This window comes from Dasypus novemcinctus, chromosome 17 (assembly GCF_030445035.2).
Source record: "Dasypus novemcinctus isolate mDasNov1 chromosome 17, mDasNov1.1.hap2, whole genome shotgun sequence".
In the NCBI taxonomy this organism is placed as follows: Eukaryota; Metazoa; Chordata; class Mammalia; order Cingulata; family Dasypodidae; genus Dasypus; species Dasypus novemcinctus.
This window is the reverse complement of record NC_080689.1, coordinates 63,980,298-64,005,994: the sequence shown is the minus strand read 5'-3', so window position 1 is coordinate 64,005,994 and position 25,697 is coordinate 63,980,298. Positions and strand designations below refer to the sequence as shown.

At 46.3% G+C, this 25,697-nt stretch overlaps 1 pseudogene; it reads left to right on the top strand.

Moving 5' to 3' along the window:
- Window positions 1-19,789: 19,789 nt before the first annotated feature.
- LOC101411212 (factor in the germline alpha-like) overlaps window positions 19,790-25,697 on the top strand; it is a 38,194-nt pseudogene continuing 32,286 nt past the window's right edge.

Genomic DNA, 25,697 nt, shown 5'->3' with positions numbered 1-25,697 from the left:
TGTTCATTTATCTGGAGGGTGGTGTCTCTAGGACATCTAGACTTAGAATTAGCCACTAACTTGGTTTGAAAGCACTGTCTTGCCTCTTACTAGAGAAGTTGTAGGCTTATATCCTGCTGAAGAGTTCTCATATACTACCCCTCATTAACACTTCTATCCTTCTTTACCTAAAATTGGCTTCCCTCAAATGCAGACTCTGAGACAGAGATTTAAGCAGTTGTTATTAGGTGAAGCACCACCAGGGAAGGGGGAGGAAAAGCCCGTCAAAGATGTATATCTGAGCAGGCTACTGCTGTGGGCAACTCTGGGAGGCACTGTGGAACGTGCCCCAGCGTTGTCCCCTCAGCACTCAGGGATGAGGAAGCCAGGTGTATACTAAGCCTAACCGTCATTGAACTTGGCCAGATCCCAGGGCATGTGGCTTCCTCCAGCACTTCCGGCCTGCCCTGGGGGAAGGCCAGCCAGAGTAGTGCCTTGTCACCATCAGATCTAGGCAAGATTATCTACTACTGAGAAACCAATCACAATCTTAGCAACTTAAAACAACACACTTTATCTCAGCTGCTGTGGGTTCAGAGTCCCTCTGAGCAGTCTAGCTGCATCCTTTGTTTCCAGGTCTCTCACAAGGCAAAATTCAAGGTGTCAGTCGAGGACAGTCACTCCCTCCTACCCCCTGCCCCTTTTTTTCTCTTATTTTCCTTTTCAGAAAAGTACGGTGCGTCAAGTGTGTTATACCCGTTGCTTTAAAAAAAAAAAACTCATTTAATAAAATTTTAGGGTAGCAACCTTAAATCTGAAACACAGCAGCATGTGGGAATGGGATAACCTAGAGCAGCTTTGCTCTTGTCTCTGGGAGGCCATGCCATGGAATGCTCTGGAGGCAGGGCCCCTGAGTGGAATCCTGGCTGGGCCACCCATTTGTGTGACCTTGGATGAGTTACCAAACCTCTGTCCACAGATTCTTCACCTGAAAAATGGGAATAAGAGTACCCCCCTCAGAGCTCTTGTGTGGGTTAAATGAGTAGAAATGCAGGGAAAGCCTCAGAATAACACCAGGAGCCACCAGCGGCTTGTGACTTGAGACCTGCATGCACCAGGGAGGGCATCTGAAGGCGTGTGGCCATGCAGTCTCAGACCTGGTATTTTTGGACTAAATGAAAAAACTTCATTTAGGGGCTCATTTTGTGATTGGTCTTCACTTACCTGTGATGCCAGGGCCCTGCCTTCCCCCTGTTGTTGATCGCTGGCACTAACAGTACCACAGCCCCCTGAAGTGTCTCAGATACGTCACCTCGTAGCTTTGCACAGACAGGCTCCTAGGGGAGCCGAGTTTGTCCTGACTCTTCTAGCAGGTTTTGACAGCAGAATGGGCAAGGGCTTGTGGACTCGGTGCTTCTGGAGAAGGAATGGGAATGAGTGGGAAACCCTGGGTGGGGGGAGAAGGTGCAGGAGTGGACGTGAGGACGCTAGAGCAGGAAGGAGCTTTCCCCTGGCACTGGCCAGGGACTGCCTGCTGGTGGTTCTGGGGCCCTTGTGGTGGGTTCTCTTGGTCAGTGTGCAAAGGGGTCAAGTGGGGTGCTTGTTTCCAAACTTCAGTTCCTGGGCTCACTCCAGAGACTGAGCTCGGGCAGGCCCCATGGTGGGGTCTGAGGGCTGTGGTGGTTCAGGTCCTTGGGGGGCGACGATCTGGGGGCCGTGACGGGGGCTTGCCCTGCAGACACAGCCTTCCAACCCCTTAGAGGGAATGTTGACTGAGGGGAATATGAGGAGCTGGTAGAGGGCCTGGGGATCTAACACCCAAGGCACCCACTGATGTCCTGCTCCTCGAGGGCACTCTTGAGAAACACTGCCAGCAAGTATTAGACGCCGAAGCTGCCTTTTTAGGTACACTATCATTTTCCGGGTGAAGATGAGACCCAGAGAGGTCCTGGCTTTATCAAGGGCACACAGCGAATTAATGGCAGGACTCAGACTGCAACAGGTGTCCTGGCTCCGCATCCAGTTTCCTCCTCACTACACACCTTTTTCTGAGGAGTGGGAGGTCAGCGAGGATGAAGGGGTGAGGCGAGTTAGTAACTAGAATTTAGGGAGCTGGACAAGTCCCATAATCCCAGAGGGCTCAGCAAGACAAAGAGTTTTGTCCTAGTTGAAAATGGAATCAGAATTAGTATAGGGGTAATCTTGGCTTTAAACTTGAACGGTCCAACAGTTCCTATAAAAATCACTAACAACGTTACTTCTCAAGGCAAGATGTACCTACTTCTTGGACAAAATCCTTCTAGGTGAGGCTTCATTTCTCACCCCAGGGAGGATTCAGATTTCCCCCTGGTAAGTTACTGCTATTAGCTCTCGGCTGCTGTGAGGGCTCCCTAGTGGGTGAAGGTGGGCGTGAGAGCAGGGGAGCTGCCCGCGGGGGCCCGGGACTGCGGCAGCGCGGGGCGGGCACTGCAGCCCCCGCCCTCCCGGCGCCCGCCCCGCGGCCGCTAGAGGGGGCTGTGCGGGCGCCGGGGCGCGGGCTGCTGTCAGCGCGCACTGGGAGGAGCGCGTTTCCTCGCAGCCCGGGGTGGGAGATGGATTTAGTTCTGATGGCAGCGCTGTAAGGGAGGCGCTGGAAGGAAAACTTCGTCAAGGAGCAGCAGCCTCTGTTGTCTGTGATCCCCACTGACCCGAAGAAGCAGCGAATGGCTGGGGGATTTCAGGCAGATGTGGGTAGAGAAACCCTTTCGGCCGCTCTGACCAGCGCGGGACTGCAGGAGGGGTAGGAAATATTGTCCTGCAGGTTAGCTGGGTGGATTTATTCAGCTGACTTAGAGGAGAATCCTACAGGGAAGACCAGAGATGGATGCGATGCCGCGCAGGAGGTAAGAACCTTAGGCTTGCCTTGGTTTTGTTAATTTTCATGGAATTTCCGAGCCTTCCAACATCCCTCCCCTTCCCAGAGCTGCTTGGTCCAGATAGAAGAGTGCCCTCTCTGATTTTGTTCGCATCTGCGCTACAGCCCTTCCCAGCTGCTGGGTATGTATTTCATACCTACTGATTTCTGTTGATGTAACACTGGAGGCTTTTTCAGAAATCGGGGCTGCCAGGTGCTGGTCTCTGCATTGGGGGCTTTCGGCCAGTTTGTCTGGAAAACAACGTCTGCTGGGTGGTGCTTTCCTCTGGGTCCCTGCCTTCCCTCTTGGCCGCTGCCCTGGGCGCGCTGCCTTGGGGCCTGGCGGTGGCCTGCAGGTGAGCAGGTGCCAGGTCTGCAGCCGCCAGCATTTTGATAAAGGGAGCTGGCAGGTGACCCCGCCCGGGTGGGTTTGGATTTTTGTGTAACTCAACCACTTTGGAGGGAAACAAAAAACCCCACGGTCCCTGAGGAGGTCTTGAGTCTGTTCATCTCAGTGTCTCCTTTCCTCGCTTTCCCTGCCTCCCTCCCCTCCTCCATCCATGGAGGCAGCGGGGAGTCCGGGTCCACCTCTGCTGGTTTTCATATCCAGATCTCAGTACCTGGTGTTGGGGGTGGGGCAGGAGGGGGATGGGAAGGGCAGGCAGCTTTAGGGTGCTCAGCAGGCACTCTGGTCTGGCCTATTGTCTTGCCTTTTTTCTTCTTGCCCCTAATCTCCATCCCCTAAAAATGAAAAAACTCCAGCCCACACCCTATCCAATTCTTCCAAAAACTGTCATTTATCTACGACATATAACATTTACCCATCTGTTTCTTTACATCCACACCTCCCTCCTCTTGCATTTTGTTGTCTAAGATTTAACTGACTCAAATGAGTCTAATAAGTAAGAGAAACCAAATTTCAGTTTCATAAATGGACATCCTGTGTCTTCTGACTAACCCCTAAGGAGGGCTGGTCTGGCCTCCCGACAGAAGCAAATGCACTGGGGGTGCACTCAGCTCTTCTCAGGTTGGAGGATATGAAATGTTTAACTTGTGCAGCGTGAGGTGTTCTCATTATGGGATTTTGAAATTGTTTTAAGGGAAAGTATTTGGTTGACATTTGAATTGACATGGCTAAAGAAGCTAATTGTGGAATTTCAGACTTGCAAGTATCTCCTTCCACTAGCATATAAATAATGAATACTAGAGATTTTAAAAAGGGGTTTAAGTTATTCGTTAATAGTTTTACTTCATGATGCCCTGCCTTCATTTTTATAGTGTGAGCAGACTCTTCTCAATGCCTGACCAGGATCTTGCCCAGCCCTCCTCACTGCCCCCAGTCTCCATTCCCCCTCCAAAAAGGATACAAGTAAAAGCAAACTGTCTATTAGGATGTCAATATATTTGGAAAACCTCTAAAGAGAGATCATCTCTGGTCCAAAATCCGTAACTCTACATTAGTTCTTGGATTCTAGGTTGCCTAGCTCTCTCAGAAAGGGCTTGTCACAGATACAATACACACAAATGGTGGAAATGACACACCACATGTAGTTTCTACGCTTGGAACAAATTTTCTCTAAGAATTAGCATAGTGCTGGATCTAGTAAACCTCGACTATTCTTTTTTTTTTCTGGTAAAGATTTTACTTTTTATTTCTTTCTCTCCCCTTCCCCCTTCCCCCACCCCAGTTGTCTGCTCTCTGTGTCCATTCCCTGTGTGTTTTTCTGTGACCACTTCTATCCTTACCAGCGGCACCGGGAATCTGTGTTTCTTTTTGTTGCGTCATCTTGCTGTGTCAGCTCTCTGTGTGTGTGGCGCCATTCTTGGGCAGGCTGCGCTTTCTTTCGCGCTGGGCAGCTCCCCTTATGGGGCGCACTCCTGCACGTGGGGCTCCCCTACTTGAAGGGCACCCCTGCGTGGCACGGCACTCCTTGTGGGCATCAGCACTGCGTGTGTGCCAGCTCACCACATGCGTCAGGAGGCCCTGGCTTTGAACCTTGGACCTCCTGTGTGGTAGGCGGACGCCCTATCCATTGCGCCAAATCCCCTTCCCCATCTCAACTCTTAGACACAGGGTTTTTTTTTTTAAAGCAATATATGCTTTTGCTTTCCAGAATTATTTTTGACATATTTATATTTCATAACCATATTATCAGCTGCTATTTAGACTGAGTTTTATATGGGCTACAGCATCAATCCATATCTGATGCTTAATTTTTTTTTTTACTAATTCCTTGATTAATTGCATTTTATTTCAGGGAAAGTGGGACATTTTCTTAGTTCTTGCATGTCTAAAAACTTTATATTATTCTCACACAGTAATACCATTATCTTGGGACATATAATTCTTCATCTAAACCTTTGCATCTGCAATTTTTTTTTGGTCTTCTGGCATTTTGTATTACAGAAAGGAAGTTTGTTGGCAATATCTGTAAAATCAGTATACAAAAGTCCACAAAAGATTTTTCACTTCTTATGCCTATTTTATTTTAAAAATTTAAAAATGTATAGCGTAATATACATAGAAAAATGCATGAAACAATGTCAGCTCAGAGTATTACAAGGTGAAACACTAGACTACCTTTTTGTCTTTTTTCATGGTAACATGTAACATAAATTTTGCCATTTTAAGGCCATTTTTACTGCATTAAGTACATCATACATTTTTAGGTGTATAATTCAGTGGCATTAATTATATTTACAGTATCATACCCCCATAACTACCACCCATTTCTAAAACCTTTTCATCAGCCCAAACAAATTCTTTACCCATTAAGTAGTAATTCCCATTGCCCTTCCCCTCAGCTCCTGGTCAGCTTAAATTAACTTTGTCTCTATGCATTTGCTTATTCCAGATATTTCATTTAAATGGAATCATACAATATCTGTCCTTTTGTGCCTGGCCTATTTCAGTGAGCGTAATGATTTCAAGGTTCATTCACGTTGTGGCATGTGGCAGCGCCACTACTTCTTATGGTTGAATAATAGCTTGTAGGGCTGTGGCTCGGGTCTCTGTGCATCTTTGGACACTGGCTCCCCCTGTTGGCTGTGGTGAATAATGCCGCTGTGAACATGGGCGTGCATGTAACTGAGTTCCTGTTTTCAAGCCTCCACCTGCCTGCCTTTATGGTCATCATTTCCTTGCATTTGTAGTTTTGTGCTCTGTAGATCAGACTTGTTTCTTTGAAACTTCATGAAATTGGAATTGTAGTTTGTCTTGCTCAGGGTTATGACTTTAACTGCTCCATGATGACTACTTTTATCAAATTCATCATAAGCCTTCGGAGCCCTTTGCTGGTTCCCTCGGCTCAGCTGGTCTGACTGTGGCTGATGCAACAGCACAGCTGAGGGAAAGAGGTTGTGCAGGACAGTGGCCAGTTTTAGACAAGCTTGAGGCGGGGATGGCTGGTAGAGAGCAGCTCCAGAGCAGACCAGTTCTCCTGCCTGCTTCTAGCCTGACCTCTCTCCCTCCAGAGTGGTCTTCCTGAAACAAAAATCTAATCTGTCCCTCCCCTCCCCTACGGATAAAACTCCAGCTCCTCACCCACCTCTCCTGCGTTACCTCTTCCTTCACGCTCTGTCCTGGGCACAGACTGAGGCTCATTGTCCTTCCCGACCGTGTGCAGCCAGCCTCCTGCCTTCCTCGGGTTCCTTCCGCTGTCTCACGTGCTTTCTCCCCACTTTTTGTCCTCCAAGTTGCTTCTTTTGGAAAACCAATAAAATAGACAAACTTTTGGCAAATGTGTTTAAGATAAAAAAGAAAAAAATCAATATTGGAAATGGCATGCAGAGTGAAGGGGAGCAGAGACCTGAAACTGTAAGACCATGCATTATCGTATCCTAGCATGTGTGAAAAGCTTGACAGAATGGCCAGTTTTCACTGAAAATATGAAGTGCCAATATTTACTCAAGAAATAGAATACATTCCTGGGTGGGAAAAGCCGATGTTGCAGTTGTCGATTCTCACAGTTTCTCTCACGTGGATGCTGCCCTCCTGGTAACCAGAAGTGAGGCAAGTTTATTCCTACCTTTATATTCCTTTGGCAATTTTCTGTGGAATTTTGGAAGGGGTAGTTAAATGCTTGTGCTCAAATGCGAATCATTGTAAGGAAAAGTCAATAGAATTACATTTGTCACCAAAGTTATTTTTCTTGAACAAGTGAGCTTATTAAATTTTTAAAAAAATATTAATTTATTTAATGGATATTTTTTGTCTTTATTAATTTTTAAAATATTACATTCAAAACATATGAAGTCCCCATATACCCCCACCCCCCTCACCCCACTCCTTCCCCCATAACAACAACCTCCTCCATCATCATGAGACATTCATTGCACTTGGTGAATACATCTCTGAGCACCGCTGCACCTCATGGTCAGTGGTCCAAACTATAGCTCATTAAACTTTGAAATGCATGGGAACTTTATGAAGATAGAATTTCATTAAGCAGCAGGCACGGTTTTCTGCCCACGTTATTTTATTGAGTATGAGTTCTGTCGTGTTTGCTTTCTCTACACGGCAAGGAGCTCAGATGAGAATCTCTTCGCTTTCACTCTTCAAAATCCATGGTGAAAAGACACAGGAAAAGTGAAGGTGGGTTCAGTACTTTCCTCCTTTCCTTGTGTTAGATGGCAGAGCATCTGTACTGATTGTCTCAGTATTCCTTTATTTAGAATTTATTTTCCTTCCTGCTTACCACCACCTTTCTCTTAGATCCTTCCAACACCCTCATTTGTGTCCCAAATTAGCTACCTCTGTTACCATAGTTATGCAGTGTCCAGCTTAACCCGTTTGATGCTGTCTCTACCATAATGTGAGATTTCCTTTCTCTTACTGCCATTTTCTTCTCCTGTCCCCCAATTTTTAGTTTTAAGTTAATGCATGTGCACAGTTCATCAATAGCACTGAACAATTCTAATGACGACAATCCCTGCCGCACCCCAATCCCTTATTTACAGGCATCCTATTTTAGCTATGTTTTTCATTCTGCTATAGTTATCTCAATATCTCAAAAATAATATGCAAATACTGCAGTTTCTGAGTTTAACTTTGATCCATCTCCTTGCCTGCTTGCTCCTTCCTGCTAGCCGTACATTTATTTCTTTTCCATCATCGGAGTTGAGAAGGTGTTCACTCTGTTTCATAAACATGGCTGAGTTTCTGTGCTTTGTCTGTGGGTGATTCCAAAAGCTGAAAACAGTTCATTATCTGACTGGGTTGAAACTGTTCATTGCCTGATAAATAATGTGCTTGCTAGGATTTCATATCCTTCTCAGGGGCTCCAGTCTCTCAGTCCTTCAGTCACTAAGTGGAAAGCTTTACGGGATGAAGTTCAAATGGGTTTTAGGCTCGGGTTCCCTGAGTGACTGACTGAGAAGGACTTTAGGCTGGGGCACCATCGTCAACCGAGCTGCTGTGGTTCTCCCCCTGCAGTGTGTGCTGCTTCTCTAGAGAAGACCACTCAGCCAGTGCCTAACTGTAGGCCCCTGGAGTGGGAGGGGGTGTGACAGGGGGCTGGTCTGCTCCCCAGGACACCTGAAGTTCCAGACATCTTCAGGGCTCTGCCAGACAAATCAACTGCCTCCTTGGCTCAGCATCCTTTGTCTGAAATCTAGACTGAGGCTGCTCAAATATTGGTCACCAGCCTACCATCTGCTTTTCTCCCTCCAGAAACATCTCTGTTAGTGATGATCCAATTTTTCATTGTTATTGCAGGATTATATATTTTTATTTCCTTATGACCAATTTTGTGGGGTCTAGGGTCAGAAGACGTAAGGGATTGGTGGAATAGGCCTGCCATCTTGAATTGGAAGCCAGGGGCCTTAATTTTTAATTGAGCCATGCGTAGCAATAAAGCAGACCATTGGCATGGCCATGATTTAAATTCAAGGCCTAGCAGAAGTTGACTTTTCTCTGTTATGAATGTCTTCAAATTGCAGCAGGACCTGTCAAGTCAGCTCCAGCACGTTCTCTGATCTGGAATAGTCTAGACACTTTGACCCACCTTCTTCAACCTTCCACTCAAAGGTTAATGACATTTGGTTTACATAAAACTCTTAACAAGTTCAATTATTTCTCTTCAGAGACTCCAGCAAAGTAGAAGGGGGCAAAATAAAAATAAGTTTGGCTAGTCCTCTAAGAGGGAATAGGGTAAAAATGAGCAATGAGAAACTGAAAACTTCTCCTGGGAGCCCAGATGGTAGCTTTTGCCCGAGTGCTATGGAAGATATTGGTCAGGGTTGCCAACACTTGATTTAGACCAGGAGACTAAGGAATTGTCTCAGTGAACTCACATATGATGGGGGAGCGGCAGCTGCCTGTTTTCACCTGGACTAGAAGGGATGTGTGTTCAGAAAGTAAGTCTGGAGTTTCTATGCATCTTCATATTCATACTTCATACTTCAGTTGTCTCTGTTTCCATCTAAGTTGCCTAATTTTTCAACTTTAGCAATGATCACTAAGACCAAAGATGGATTTTGGGTTCCTGATATATATATATATATATTTAAAATTCTTTTTAAGTTATAGGCTGTCAAACTGTTGTTTTGAAGCTTGAATTTATATTTGGTTCTGAATTGAAGACATCAAGGTGAAGGGTGTCAAATAATTAAAATCCTTTAAAAAAAGTATTTAGAGATGAAAATGAAATATCTAGGATTTGTTTCAAAAGAATATTTTTGGGGGGAGTGATAAATTAGAGATGAATTATCATCTAAACTGGCACACTCCAACCAGTCTGAAACTGGATGATTGGTACTTGGGGATTCATTATAGTATTCTCTCTAATTTTTCATAGGTTCAAAAGTTTTCATAATTAAAAACTTTCCATAATGAAAGAAAATCCATGGAGCTGCAAAAAAGTCTGTTTTGCATTGTCTGCTGTCTTCTTGAAATGGGAGACTATCCTCCTGAACCATGATGTTAAAAATTAACTTCAAACACAAAATCAAAATACCTAGAGAATATAGTTAAAGGACAAATCTATTTAGTCAATTTATAATGGGATAAAAATCTATGGATCCTGCAAGTGCGACATGCAAGAAGTACTAATTAACTTGACAATGTATCGAAACAGATCTTTAGCTCCAGTTTATGCAAAAGAGCTTTTTCTTTAGTATTGCAAATTGGGTTCATACTTTCTTTATTTTGAAGATTTATTTCTTTCTCCCCCCTCCCTCCATTGTCTGCTCTCCCTGTCCATTTGCTGTGGTTCTTCTGTGTCTGTTTGTATTCTCATTAGGTGGCTCCAGGAACCGATCATGGAGCCTTCTGGAGTGGGAGAGAGGTGATTATTGTCTTGTACCACCTCAGCTCCCTGGTTTACTAAGTCTCTTAGTGTCTCTCCTCTGTGTCTCTTTTTGTTGCGTCATGTTGCTGTGTCAGCTTTCCACCTTGGCTGGCACTCCTGCACAGGCCAGCTCTCCACATGGGCCAGCTCACCACAAGGGCCAGCTTGCCTTCACTAGGAGGCCCTGGGTATCAAACCCTGGACCTCCTATATGGTAGATGGGAGCCCAATTGCGTGAGCCACTTCTGCTTCACATAGAGATTTATGCACAGGTGGATGTAAGCCCAGAAAAATCATGTTATCATTTTGTTCTTTCCTGAGGGAAAAAAATCCAGACTGCTTTTCTATTTGCTTACTTATTTAAGGCAAGCTTATTGAGATATACATACAGCACAATCCACATTTTTTTAGATTTATAGTCTTATTAATTTTGACAAACACAGTCATATGACCTCCACCAATGTTAAGACATAGAACAGTTCCCTGTGCCCCTTTGTCGTGGATCCTCTCCCTCCACCCCCAGCCCCTGCAGCCACCGGTCCCTAGAGTTTCATCTTCTCCAGAAAGGCATATAATGGAATCATCTAATATATGCTTTTGTGTCTGTCTGCTTTCACTGAGGACAATGCTTGAGATTCATTCAGATTACTATGGATGTACTACATTACCTATTGGGTGTACTACATATATACGACGGATCCATGTGTTTGGATTACGTATGGATACACTTTATTTAACCACTCATCATTGAAGGACATTTGGAGTTGTTTCCAGTAGTTGACAATTATCACTAGAGCTGCAGTGTAAATTGGCATAAAGACTTGTGTGTGGACGTAAGATTTCAGTTTTCTTGGATCAATACCTAGGAATGGGATTGCAGCGGGCTGTCTTTTGTGTACGCATAACTTTACAAGGCACTGCCAAACTCTTTCCAAAATGTACCATTTTGTGTCACCATCAGCAATGTATGAGAATTCTAGTTGTTTTTGTCTTTTAAAAATTAAATCACATTGGGGTGGGGCAGTGTGTCATTTTTAATTTGCATTTCCCTATGCTGAATGATGCTGAGCATCTTTTCATGGGCTTCATTCCACAATATCTCTTCTTAGTTGTCTGTTGGTGTTTTAAGTGGCAGCAAACAGGGGAAGGGTGTTTGTGTCCTTAGTCTGAGAATGGGAGCAGGTGCAGCCCTGGAGGCCATCATGGGGGCGTGGAGGAGAGAGGCCAAAGGAAAGGTGATGTTCAGGGGATGAAGGCGGGAGCTTGGTCATCTGAGTTCTGCTCAGGCTGCTTCTGGGGTTCTTCTCTGGAAAATTCTGTGGTTTGCATAATGAGGGGGCTGTTTCCTCAGGGAGAGTGGGAAGAAGGGAGAGAGGGAGGAAGGGAAATGAGCTATAATATTGATTCCTTTTTTTTTTTTTTTTGCTTATTCTGATTTGTGAACTTTATACCTTTAGTTTAGTAAATTTTGTGTTTTTTGTTTTTCTTTTTTTCTATAAATTTTGGGCCAGGGATTGGACCTCAGACCTCACATCTGGAAAGCTGGTGGTCAACCACTGAGCCACATTGTCTCCCCTGAGTTGTTTTTTTTAATTTGTTATGCTTGTTGTTTGTTTTTGTATCTTACAGGAGGCACTGGGAGCCCCAGGACCTCCCATGTGAGAGGCAGGGGCTCAAGTGCCTGAGCCACACCTGCTCCCACTGTAAATTTTTTTTTCTTTTGAGGGATGGTTTTATTTATTTATATATTTTTAAAAAATATTTTTATTGGCTTTTTTTTTAATGGAGAAATAGGTCACACAAAATGTTACATTAAAAAACATGAGGTTCCCATATATCCCACTCCCGACTCCCCAATCCTGCTCCCCCCACATCAACATCCCCTTTCATCAGTAAGGCACATTCGTTGCATTTGGTGAATACACCCTGGAGCACTGCCACAGCTCATGGACCATAGTTTGCATTGTAGTTCACACTCTCCCCCAGTTCATCCAGTGGGTCATGGCAGGATAAACAGTGTCCTGCATCTTTCCCCGCAATATCATTCAGAACAACTTCAAGTTCCCAAATGCCCCATATCACACCTCTTCCTGCCTCTCCCTGCCCTCAGCAACTCCCATGGCCACCGTCTCCACATCAATGATACAATTTCTTCCATTGCTAGCGTCACAACAGTTCTATAGTAGAATACCTGCAAGTCCACTCTAATCCATATTCTTCCATCTTGTGGACCCTGGGATGGTGATGCCCACTCCACCTCTAAATCGAGAGGAGACTTAGGCCCCACATGGGTGATGGATGTGATTCTCCTCCTTGCAGTTGTAGACACTCTCAGTTCCCTGGTGTTGTGGTTGACCATTCTCACCTGCCCATCAGCTGACCTAGGTATGTCCAATGAACTGGAGAGCAGCTGTTGCAACTCTGCTGAGGCTCAGGGCCCAGCTGGCACATGGACAGTTCAGAGATTCAAGTCTCCTGCATATACATAAACCCCAGCACAAGTCAGAGTTTCAGTAAAAGTGACAAATGAGGCATGTGTAGAGAGGATACATCTGAGTCCAACCCCATCACAATCCGGAGCACAAATTGCAGAAGGACCCACTTAAGGCAGTGAACTCTATGGAGTCATCTGTTATGACCACAGAACCTGTGTGTCTCATAGCTCTCAGGAGCACCACTTCCTGGGGTTGTATCTTCATTGACTGTCTCTGGGATCCTGCTCAGATATGCATAAGCGTGACCCCTCTGATGACTTCCTGACTAATTTTGAAGTCTCTTAGCCATATAAACTAATTTCTCTTTACCGTTTCCCCCTTTTAGTCAAGGTCTTTCTCTAGTTGGATCACCAGCTGGTGATGGTAGTAATCCCTCGGTGCCAGGGAGGCTCATACCCAGGAGTCCTGTCCCACACTTGGGGGAAGGTCATCCCTTTACATACTGAATTTGGCTTAGAGAGTGGCCACATTTGAGCAACATGGAGGCTCTCAGGAGGTAATTCTTAGGCACCCTGCAGCTCTAGGCCTAGTTGAAATTTCAAGCACACAGGCTCATAAGCATAGTTATCAGTATCAAGGGCCCATCATGGACCATTCTTCTTCACTGTCTTTGTCCTTGCACTTGGGGGATTGTTGTTCTTCCCCAGGGGAATGCAACAGAGCTCCCCTGGACGGAAACTCAGCAGTCCCTTAGTTGTCATGTATAGCTCTATCCACTATGACAAGACCCAATGAACATCTGAACATATCTATACCCTATATGTATGCCCTGAAGAACTCCCTCCCACCCATGCATCCCCCACCAATGACAACCCACTTCAGCGCTCCTCCTGTGCCACAGTTGAACCCCTCTGTAATCAAAAACTTCCTCAAAAATGAAGCCTAATATATTGACAAATTCAATTACCAGGAAAATGAAATAGCAGTGACAGGTTTCATTTAGAAATAGAATACATAATAATTTAGAAAAACGGAAAGTAAAAAATAAGTTGGGGTATTTAAAAATGAAAAATATCATAAAATCATTGCTGGGGAAGTGGGAAAAAGGTTTGATGTTTGGTATACGGGTGTTCCTAAATTGTATATGTGACTTTACTGTGATCTAAAACTTTTTAGAAGTCAAATTTAGAAAAAAAGGATGTAAACACTAAGGAAGGAATGGACGAGATTGCCTTGCCACTGTACATGCAGGGTAACACCTATTAATGTGCTGAAAAGCAAAATGTCAAAAACAAAGTTTTATTTAAACTTTTTGTTTCTTAAACAAAAATAAACTTGCCCAGATAGAAGCCCTACAGTTAATTCTGCTGGGAAGGGTAAAGAAAGATCCCATAAAACATATCCATGAAAACTTTCAAAAATTGAGATATACTAGCAACAATGAGTAAAGTATCACGTATAGCGGGCACTTCTGTATGGTTTAAGCAGACAGCTTCCTAAACACCCCCTAAGTGCAGTTACTGTTCCCAATGGTGGGGGGGCGGGGGCGGGCAGTGTTGGATGCCAGGAGCAGGGAGGCAGATGCTACTTGTGCAAACACAGCAACATGCTAATCACTGACCCCTGTTAAAAAGAAATATTCAGGTAACATGAAGGAGTGATTACAGGAGGGTGCTTTAGCAGGGTGGCCAGGGAAGGCCTCTCTTGGGAGGTAGCATTGAGTTGACTCAGGTGGGTTGGTGGGATTGGGTCAGAGGATTAGGTAGTGTGGCCAACTGCAGCCATTTTCATGATGTGATTTGAGATGACATCATGGGCTGAGTGGGGATAAGGAGGGTGATGAGATTTGAGGAGGAGGTGGGAAGGTGGAAAATGGTCCTCCTGAAGTGTCTATACCAGGGAAGGGCAGATTGTCTGGCAACGTGAAATCCTCTGAAGTGGACAGAGGTAATTTTGAAGTGAGTCAGTCAGCACAGTTGTATGCAAGTGTCAAGTGCTCAGATGCAGGCCGGGAGCAAGTTGATGTTGGGTTAACGAAGTTGAGGACTCTGTGGGGTGGGAAGAGTGGAGGGAGAGAGGAGTAGAGGAATTAGATGTGTTTTGCAAGGACTGCTTGATTTAAGTTAGATGAGGAGGGATGCAAAGAGTGGAGGTTGTGGGGAGAGAAGGAAAAGAGTAGTAAGTCTCTCAGGCATGGGAGAATTGCTGGAGTGGAGCAGCCAGAGTACATGGGCTGGAAGGGGTTGGTCAGGGAAAGTAGGACGTCAAAATCCAGACTTTGGAAGTGGTGATCTTCTTGGTGATGGCGAGATCTAGGTAATATGACCACGGGGAGGCGTCGCTGAGGCTGCTGTGGAAGAAGGAGGGGTGATGGGAGTTCAAGTTTGAGGATGGGTGCTTCCAAGATGATGGGGGTTTTTGAAGGAGAAGAGGATGGAGGTGGCTGTAAGGCCCAAGGAGGTTATGTACCCTTTTCCCGGTCCTAGGGCATGTGGGATGTGGGAGGTGAGCCAGCTGCCACAGGACAGTGCTTGTAGGGAACAGTGTGCCGTGGTGAGCCTGGCTAGAGAGACTTGAATTTTGGATCACGTAAATGGGCTTTACATAGCTGGATTAGGGGGTGCTGCACAGCATTACATGATTGTTCAATGAGATTGGTTTCCAAGCAGAAATGAAGGTACCCAAGGAGGCATTACTGAGTTTGGGGTCATTCAAAACTCTATTAAAAGCAATTAACGGTATCTGGTATTGTTTCCGAAGTTTCAGTCTCATGAAGGACCTCCTAGCAGTTCTTGTGAACTGTAAGAAGAGGAGAAAAACTCCCTTTCTTGAGGCATCTGTTCTCATGTCACTAATTCGTGTATCCTTCCAGCCTCAGCCAGAAATCTCATGGCGATGACAGAAGGAATCTCTCCTTTCTTATCATCATCTTGCTGTGGCTCCAAGATGACTCCCTTGTCCATCTCTGTTCTCATGGTGACCTTGAATGTAATAAAATAATTATAGGAATAATGAGGATTGATGGGAAGATGCAGTATTTTCTAGTGATTTGTGTATGTATGCCTTGGAACAGAACACTTCCTGAGGAATGAAACATGATAGAGGATAACATGGATTGAAAAATAATATCCATGGCCCAGAATCTGAATACCCCACACTACCTGGCTTTTCTGAGGTTGTTCAGTTTCACACTCTCCAAAAGGACTACTCCCTCTTCTCCAAATCTCTTTCCCTTCCCATTTCCTCTCTCCCTGCTGATGTTCTTGCCTTTGACATGATTAAGAAATATTAAAGCAATGAGCCAGGTGCTCCCTTATCTTCTTACTGCTAAATCTACCAGCCTCCCTGCATCTGTCCCTGCTTTCCCACCTCTTGCTTTGGGTCAGGTGGCCTGCCTTCTATCAGAGGCCATCATTCCTCCTGGGCTCTGGGCCCCTTCTTTGTCACCTTCTCAAACACTACTCCAGGACTTGGTCCTGCTCCTTCCTGCATCAGTTCCATTCTCTCTTGTCCTCCCTCTTCCCATCCCCCCCTCTCTCTTGTAATTTTCCCATTGGCATTCAGCCATATTCTAATATTGCTTACCTACATAATTCCAGCTACGGTCCCCATTTCTCTATCTTCCCAACACAACTCCTTGAAAGAGTTGCCCTTGTTCACTGTCTGAACTGCTCTTCCTGCTGTCTGCTCTTGGGCTTCTATCCCCTGCTCTTGTTAAGGTCATTGATGACCCCTACATTGCCATGTCTAATGACCTCTTTTCTGTTTTTTCCTTACTCACGCCATCAGCAGCATTTAACATAATTGACCACTTCTTGAAACATTCAGGTCTCTTGCCTTCTGGGGTACCTCATTCTGCTGGTTTTCCCTTGGCCTCACTGGCTGTTGATCATCTTTGTGGTTCCCTTCTCTTTCTCTAGACCTGTAGGTGTGGGAAGGCCAATGACTCTGCCCAGGGTCACTTACTTTCACTACAGCCTCTGTCTGGGAGAGCTCATTTAATCTGGCATTAGACTCCCTTTGTATGCTAATAGTCCACGATCTATCTCCCAAGAACTCTAGTCCATGGGTTGTCAAGTTTTAATAGGGAATTTTAATGTGGGGGGAATGGAGAATTTGCTGGGTTGGGACAGGGCTTGAAATTCTGCATTTCTAAGAAGCTCCCAGTTGCTGCTACTGATCCTTAGATCCTACTTTGAGTTTGTGAGGCTGCAGACTTTTATATCCAACTGCCTCCTTTACATATTCACATGGACATCTTGTCGGCATCTCAGAACCAGATGACCAAGGCCCAGTTAGAGCTCCTGGCTTCTTTCTTCCTAGCTCCTTCTTCTGCATTTTCCTTACCTCAGCATCCCAGTCACTTAAGCCAAAATCTTGGTGTTGTCCTTGGTTTCTCTCTTTCCTTCACTCTACCATCCAATCCATCAGTAAGTTTTGTTGTCTCAGTGACCCAAACATACCCCTGGTGTTTCCACTTGCTCCATAATCACAGCAGTGGCAGATGTTGATTACTTCCTGTATGTTCAGCTGTTTGCTAATGATAGATTTTTAAAATTTATATACATTTAAAGTCTAATAATAAAAACCCCATGAACTAGATGCTATTATTAATCTCTTTTGTGTGAGAAACATGGACACACAGGCAATAAATATTTGTGGGTTCTATAAAGAATAAATTTTAACTTATAACTAGATAACACCTACCTATGGTTTATGACTTAACCCCAATTCATTCTTTTGGTTTCTTTTTCTCCTTTGTTAAAAATAAAATAGTCACTAGTGTTATTGATATACTTTGAGATTAGGGAGCCAGTATCATATTTTAAGTCATCTGTATCCTTGCTAAATGCAAATTACATTGAAAATGCCCACAGGCAAATATCCAAAGGGTGTGCCTGTTAGAATTTATACTCACTGTGGCTTCCTCAAACCATTTTTTGACAAGGTCTGTATGCATTTAAGACATTAAAAACATTTATGTCTAATTACAGTATTGTAATGCACCCTCCTAAGACACTGTCTACTTGCAAAAACCAGTGATTCTTTTATTTCTCACAACATCACTGCATATTCTGTAACTTGTGGGATATACTGAGAAATGACATTCAAGCTCCAATATTGTTTTCCTCTTCTATCATAATTTTCTTTTGTGTTCAGCCACTCTGAGGCTATTGTGCTCTTTGTTAGTCATCATGCTTATAAAGATGATGAGAAATGCCAGGGGTTCAGGAATAAGCATCCTAAATGGTCAAGCAGGTAGAAACTAGTTCATATGAAGAAAGTTTAAAGACACTTGGGTTTAGGTTGGAGAAGAGCAGGTTAAGAAAATACTTGATGCTGTTTACTTCAAAGGAAATCTTTAGTAAATTTGTTCTTAAAGACATGTTTTATAATGTGAATAATTTACCTAATTCTATATGTAAATTTCTCTTAAGGGTAAGAGAGAGTTACACTCATTTTTGTGTTAGTAATTTCTAACACGGCCCTATCTAAAGAATCAGTCCTCTCATTTAGAACTTTCAGTGCACAAAGGCCCAGGGCTCTGACCCCAGGCCAGGCAGGTAACTAATGCCAAATGCAGGGTTTCTGAAAAGTGCCTCTTCAGGGCTTTTCTTTTTAATGTCAATTTCTCCCTTGTTTAATGTCAGAATTTAAGATGTTATTTGTTTTCACGGTAAAGAGAAAGAAAGAATAAGACATGGCAGAGGAGATGGGTGGGGAACAGACAGGCTCTCTGGGCAACCAGACCTTGGTGCTGACCCAAGTTCTCATCCCTGGGCTGGAAAAAGTTAAAATGATTTTAAGAGTCTGCAATCAAGTTTTACATTAAAACTTTTACTAAGAACTTATGCTTATGTCCTACAAAGACATGTTGTTTCACTGGGCCCAGGAGAGAGAGCTAGACAAAGCACCCAAAACACTGTTCCCCAAAGTATATTGGGTAGGACACTGGTCCCAAGAAAGGTAATGTGAAATAAAAGCTTCCATAGTCAAAAGAAATTGGGCAACACTGTACCCTTCTCTTGGACTGTCACTGAGCATCTCAGATAAAAAGGCTTGCAGAGGTCCTCTAATGAAGATTTGTTTTTACCCCATTAATTGCCAAACATATTGAACAGGGTAATTTTTGTCTAACACTCTATGTTGGTTAAAGATTGCATCCAGCTACCTGAAGCAGAAACCCAACCACAGTGACTTAGCCAAATGGTGGTTTATTTCCCTCAACCACAGTGACTTAGCCACACCCTCATTGTCTGCTCTCTTTGTCCACTGGCTGTGTGTTTTTCTGTGTGTGCTTGCATTATCCTCTGGCACTGGGAAACTGTGTCTCTTTTTGTTGCATCATCTTGTTGCATCAGCTCTCTGTGTGTATGGTGCCACTCCCAGGTAGGCTGCACTATTTTCGCGTGGGTCAGCTCTCCTTGAGAGGTGCACTCCTTTGCGTGGGACTCCCGTACGCGGGGGACATCCCTGTGTGGCACGGCACTCCTTGCACACATCAGCACTGCGTGTGAGCCAGCTGACCACATGGGTCAGGAGGCCCTGGGTTTGAACCCTGGACCTCCCATATGGGAGGCGGATGCTCTATCAGTTGAATCAGATCTGCTTCTCAGGGTGTTACTTCTTGCTGCCTGCTTAATTCTCCCTTTCTTAGCTTTAAATGAAAAAAAAAGTATCATTTAAAGTCCCTACTAGGGGAACTCTGTTTAAAATGACACCTGCCTCAAGGTCTTCTCATTTCCCTCTCAAGCATCTAGGAAGACATAGAAAAAGGCAAAGCTGGGAAGTGGCTGTGGCTCAACTAGTTGGGCTCCCGCCTACCATATGGGAGGCCTCGGGTTCATGTCCATCAGGGCCTCTGTGTGAGGGCGAGCTGGCCTGTGCGCTGGAGAGGTGCCTGCTGGGGGCTGCAGAGAGCTGGGGCAGCAAGAGGAGCAGCAGAGGGAGACAAGCAGATACAGAAAAAACAAAAGACGCGCAGTGAATGGCCACAGAGTGGAGACAGCAAAAGAATGGAACAAGCCGCGGGGGGGGGGGGGGGGGAGGAAGTAAATAAATAAATTAATAAATAAAAATCTTAAAAAACAAAAACACGGATTTCTGCCCTTAACCCAAGCTGCCCAATTTTCCATGAGCCCGGCCTCTCTTCTGACCCAGCAGGGCAGGGGCTGTGGGGGGCGGTGCGAGCGATGGGGATTCAAGGCGGGCGGGCCCGACCTCTGGCCGAGGTGCTGCAGGACGTGCTGCGGGAGCAGTTCGGGCCGCTGCCCAGCTGGCTGCCATCTGCCGGCTCAGGCGTCTGCCCTCGGCGACTACTCGGCGACCCAGGACGTGCAGTTGGCGCTGGAGCAGCGGCGCGGGGCCAAGGCCAAGGAGCGCGGGCGTCAAGGGCCGTCGCTGCTCCGCCGCCTCCGACCCCTTTACGCGGGCGGGCTGGCCCTGCCCTCTCAGCCTACCCGGGCGGCCTCGCTCCCCGCGGCTTCAGACCTTCTGAGGTCCCCCTCGTGCGCCTGGTTGGCGGGGCAGTGACGGTGGCTTTGCAGCCCCTACCGTCGCCGGGCTGGTTTTGCGCGCCACGCGGGTGACCTCCTCACCACGTGGGCTTGCTCGGGACCGGTTCCGGGATGAGGACAGCTGAGGCTCGTGACAGCTGCAAAAATATCTCCCGCCGAAAGGTGCTTTTAAAGAGATCATTAGTGCAGGTACGCGGAGCCTCAGTTTCCCGGCCGTGTGTGCTGGCCCAGTGCTCAGGTGGCAAAGGACGCCCCTTTCCACCTTTTCTCCGCATCTCGGTCTCAAAGCAAATCCCGGTGGGAGGAGAGCCGCGGGCGGTTCCTTTGAGTAAGGAGCGCACGCGCCTGCGTGCACCAGGCTCCCCTCCACCACCTGTGGGTGCTCGCGGTCATTGAACGCAGTGCTCCATGGGCTGCTGTTGGAGCGGCATCTACTGGTAGCTTTTATTGTCGCGTCTTTCTCCTCGAGTGCCACCTGGGTCTGGTTTACCCTCGCTGGCAGGTCAAATCTGGTCTCATTCCCGCCTCTGCAGTCTTTGGGTTTGGTGCTGCAGGGGCGCATCCCGGTGGCCCAGGGAGGGGTGCGTGACTTTGGGGCCGGGCTTGGAGAAGTTCTGCTGGGAGCTGTTCCTGAAGACCCCAGGCCTTTAGAAACGTGGCCTGGGAGCGAACCAGGAGCTTGCCTTTGGGAAAAGGTGTGAGGAGAAAGGCTTGTGAAAAGAGGAGCAGACTTGAGGGAAAGTGGGGAAAATTGCAAGGCTGGGGCCGCCTGCTTTGACCAGGCACTAGACCCTTGATGAAAAGAATCCTGTTATCTGACCTGGTACCTCTAAAAGGAGATTCAGATCTAATATTTTGTTTTAAGTGGGCCTTATCACTCTGAAGAAATTTCAGCCCTGGTTTTAGCCATGGCTTTTAAATTAGTGACATTTATTCTTTATAACAAAATTAAATCACCTGGGAAATATGGACATGACTGAAGAGGGACCTGAGACACATAACCCAGATGGAACTACCCCAAACCATTTCTGTGTATCCTTCTAGTCTTTTTCCTTCTAGTTGTGTGTAAAAGTGTAATATCCCATACATCTTTAACTTTTTTTCACATAAGATTATCGAGAGCATTTCTTCATTCTTAAGGTTTTCCTTCAAAGAACAGCTTTTGATTGCATAGTCTGTCATATAGATGGACTGTAACTTATCCAGTACCTTGTTGGGCATATGTGTCACCTGCAGCTCTTTACTGGAACATCCACCTGTGCATGTTAGATTGCTGCCTTAGAATAAAATGCTAGAAGTGAAAAATTACGGGGACATGGAACATGTACACTCATCTGATTTTTTTTTTTTGGATACAAGTTGCCCGATTGCTTTCTAGAAAGACATAACAATTGATATACCCTCTTATAGGAAGAAGACTGTTCCTTTTTCATTCTCTCCCCAATGTTGGGTATGATTTTAAAAATGTTGCCAGCTTGGTAGACACAAAATGGCATCTAGTTTCTGTTTTAGTTTGTAGTACTTTGATTTAACTTAAATATTTTCGTATATCCTTGTGCGGTCCTTGTGTTCTGTTAGTTGACTATACCCACTGCCCACTTTACCACTCCGGGGTGGAAGGGGATCAGTATAAATAAGGATCTTGGCTGCATGGTTCCCAGGGGGAGCCAGTTCTTCTAGGGCCTGTGTCCTCCAGGGGCAAGGTCATCAGAGTTCCAGGACTTTAGAGCTGGACAAGAGGATGGTGAGGTGTCACACTCCAGAGAAATGAGGTGCTGGTAGCCCAGGGCTTCTGGCCTGTCTGACAAAAAAATGATTCACCTCACTCTACGTTTCAAGTGTCATCAACTAGAGATTCTTTGACCACTGTAACATTAGCTCAGCTGGAAAAGTTTGAAGGGTTGGTGGCACAGTGCTTGAGTAGACAAGTGTGTGTCCATTTTAGTCATCAGTGCCATTTATTGATTACTTTCTAAGTGTGCCATGCTTGGTGAGGTATTTCTATGTGTCCATTACATTGTTCACCACAAAAAGCTGCAAGGTTGGTGTCCTCCACTTTGCAGATAAACAACCTGAGGCTGAGTGATTAAACACCCTACAGGCTTTATAAGGTAGTGAATGGGGGAGGGGGTTTTCCATCTGGGTGTAGCTGACTTGGAGTTTTTAACAAAGACTTCCTAGTGCTTCTCTACCACAGTGCAGTGGGTGCCCCTCTCCAGTGGGTGCGGGACGGTCAAGGGACGATGTAGACGTACCCCCTGGTTCACCCACAGTGCTGAGTTTTGCTGCTCCTTTTGCCCTGAAAGTCTCTGCCAGTGGAAGGAACTACTGCTCTTCAGAATGTGCCTGCTTAGATTCGCCAGCCAGATAAAAGGGCTGTAGACATGAGCTTCACAAGCCTGTTCCATGGTTTGGGGTGTCCCCAGCCTGCTGCCATTTCTCTGAGCCCCTCCCTGGCTTGTCAGAGCTTGGCTTGTTGCTCTTCTGGCCTGAAGAATAAACAGGGTCAGGCCGAGGACCCTGGAGCACACACCCAATCCCCAGAACCTTTCCCTTGGGGATGACACCCTGGTTAGAGGAAGGGGGTGAACTGTAAACTTGATGGACCTGGTTTTAAATCACAGCTGCTCACCTCAGCAGGGTCCTGGGACTTGCTCACTCTCCACCCTTAGCAGGTTTCCCTGAACACGCTTTATTCTGAAGCTGGAGCTGCAGGCCCGGCCCATCTCACAACCCAGGGGGCATTGTGACCTCCAGCAGGGAGGCTCTAGGGCTGACACTCTGAGGCAGAGGCTCTTTCTCAGGATCCAGGGACCCCGTGCCGGGGTGTGGGGTGGTGGCAGCCCCACAGGGTGTGAGCTTGCTGTGGGCAGGACCCGTGAAGCAGCTTTGCTCCTGTTTGTTCGTTTGCTCCATCCTTCCTTCCGACAGGCTTGCAGAACTCCTCTTCTGTGGGTCCCCCCGCCCCCGCCATCCTCCTCCATTTCTGGGTGCTGTGCTCCCAGCTGGACTACCTGGCTGTGTGATGCCACAATGCCCCAGGTGCCCCTCTCGTCTCAGGTGCTCCTCCTTCTTCTTCAGAATCCCAGTGTGATAAGCATTGCCATTGTTCTCACCCACAGGACAGACAGGGAGACTGAGGGGACAGGAGTACGGAGCACACGCTAGTGCTGGACACTGGCTTCTCCCGCAGGGACGGGCCCCGCGGCAGTGGTTTCTGTGGCCCCAAGATGAGGAGTCGAGTTGAGGCCACGCTGGTGTTGGCGGTGGTGGCCGTGCTCTCCCCCCTCGTGGCTCTCCTTGTTGTGGGCGAGCCCCTCGCGCATCTGAACCCCAGTGGCTCTTCCTCCTCGTCCTGCACAAAGCCCTCTAGGGACCCCGAATGCACCCAGAGGGGCACTCCACCTCCAGCCCCAGGTCTGGGCCAGATGCTTCCTGGGACCAGACAGAGGCCACCATCCAAGGGGGAGGCTCCTCTCCAGAACCAAAGCTCATGAGGGAAGACCCTGAGAGGGGCTTGGAGCCAACTCCCCCCTTCTGGAATCCAACCGCTAGGGGGTGTGTGCACCTGTCCCCAGGCCCCAGGTGAGAGGTGGTGTTGACCCAGGAGTGGGGTCTTTCAGTTCAACAACCTCGGGCAGATCCCTCATTCCAGGAGTTTCAGTCCCACCTGGGAGACACCACCTGGCCACCACCTGTGGAACCAGACAGTGAGTAGCCACAGTGGAGGGAGGGAGGGCCTGAAGGGAGCCGGTGTCGGGAGGCCCAGGACCCAGGACAAGCCTCTCCCCTGCCATCCGCAGGCCCCTCAGTGGGTCTGACCTCTTGAGAGGAGGGCATCATCTTTTTTTTTCAGTGTAGGTATATTGAGTGTAATGAGCATCACAAAGTGCACATAAAGTGCACAACCTGTTTTGATACGTGTACACCCATGAAACCATCACCACAGTCAAGATGCTGAACACATTCACCACCTGCCCTCCCCCCACCAAAGTTTTTAACCCTCTGTAATCCCTCTACTCCATTTTCCATTCTCCCCAGGCAACTGCGGCTCTACTTTCTGTCTCTGTGGATTAGTTTGCATTTTCTCCTTATAGACATATAAGGGATCAACTGGACATACTCTTTTTTCCTCCTCTGGCTTCTTCCACTCAGCATAATTATCCTGAGTTTCACCCTTGCCGTGACGTGCACAGTAGTTCATTCCTTTTTATTGCTGAGCTGGGTTCCATTTTATGGCTACGCCACGACTTACCCACTTAGCTGTTGACGGAATTTGGATTGTTTCCAGTTTTTGATTTCAAAGAAAGCTGCTGTGGACATTCATCTATAAGTCCTTTTATTGAATAATCTTTATTTTATCATGGGTAAACATCTAGAAGTAGAATGGCTGGGTCACAGGGTATGTGCATGTTTAACTTTTTAAGAAACTGCCAAGTTGCAAAGTGGTTGTAGGATTTATGGTGCCACCTACGGAGATGAGAGTTCCTTCTCCTTCACATCCTTTTCAACACCTGGGATGATGGGTTTTTTTCATTTCAGCCAGGCTAATAAGTAGGTATGTAGTGATATCTCACAGTGGTTTTAGTTTGCATTTCTCTAATTACTAATGATTTTGAGCATTTTATTTCATGTAGTTAAATACTTCATCAAAAAAGATTTATCTGTTCAAACTCTTATCTAATTAAAAAATGGGTATGTCATCTTTTTTGAATATTGAGAGTTCTTTATGTATTCTAGACACAAGTCCTTCATCAAATGTGTGATTTGCAAATATCTTCTCTCAGTCTGCTTGCCTTACCCAAGGTCATGAAGATATTCTCCCATTTTCTTCCAGAGATTTTAAAGTTTAGGTCAAATTTTCATTTTGAGTTAGTGTTTGTGCAAAGGTGTGAGGTGTGGAGTGAAGTTTTTTGTGTTTTTTTTCAAGATTTATTTTATTTATTTATTTCCCCTTCCCCCCGCCCCCCTTCACCTTCCCAGTTGTCTGTCTCTGTGTCGATTCACTGCGTGTTCTTCTGTGACTAGGTTCTGTCTTTATCAGCGGCTCTAGGAATCTGTTTCTTTTTGTTGCATCATCTTGTTGTGTCAGCTCTGTGTGTGTGGGTGGCACCACCCCAGGGTAGACTGTACTTTCTTTCATACTGGGTGGCTCTCTTTATGGGGTGTACTCCTTACACGTGGTGCTCCCCTACGGGGCACGGCACTCATTGCGCGCAGCAGCACTGAGCATGGGCCAGCTCCACATGGGTCAAGGAGGCCCGGGGTTTGAACCGTGGACCTCCTGTGTGGTAGGTGGACACCCTATCTGTTGGGCCAAGGCCTCTTCCCTGAAGTTCATTTTTATTTGTTTGAATATTACTATTAAATTGTTTCAGCACCATCTGTTGAAAGGATTATGCTTTCTCCACTGAATTGCCTTTGCTTCTTTGTTGAAGATCAACCTGGACTTCCTTTCTGTTCTTCTCACGCCTCCCAAAGGCCAGGTGGTCTCCCACTTCCCCTAGCCAGGGCTTGAGGAATAGGGGAGGGGTCCTGAGGGGAGGATGGAACCAGGAGGTGACCATGGATGTGTGAAATTGAG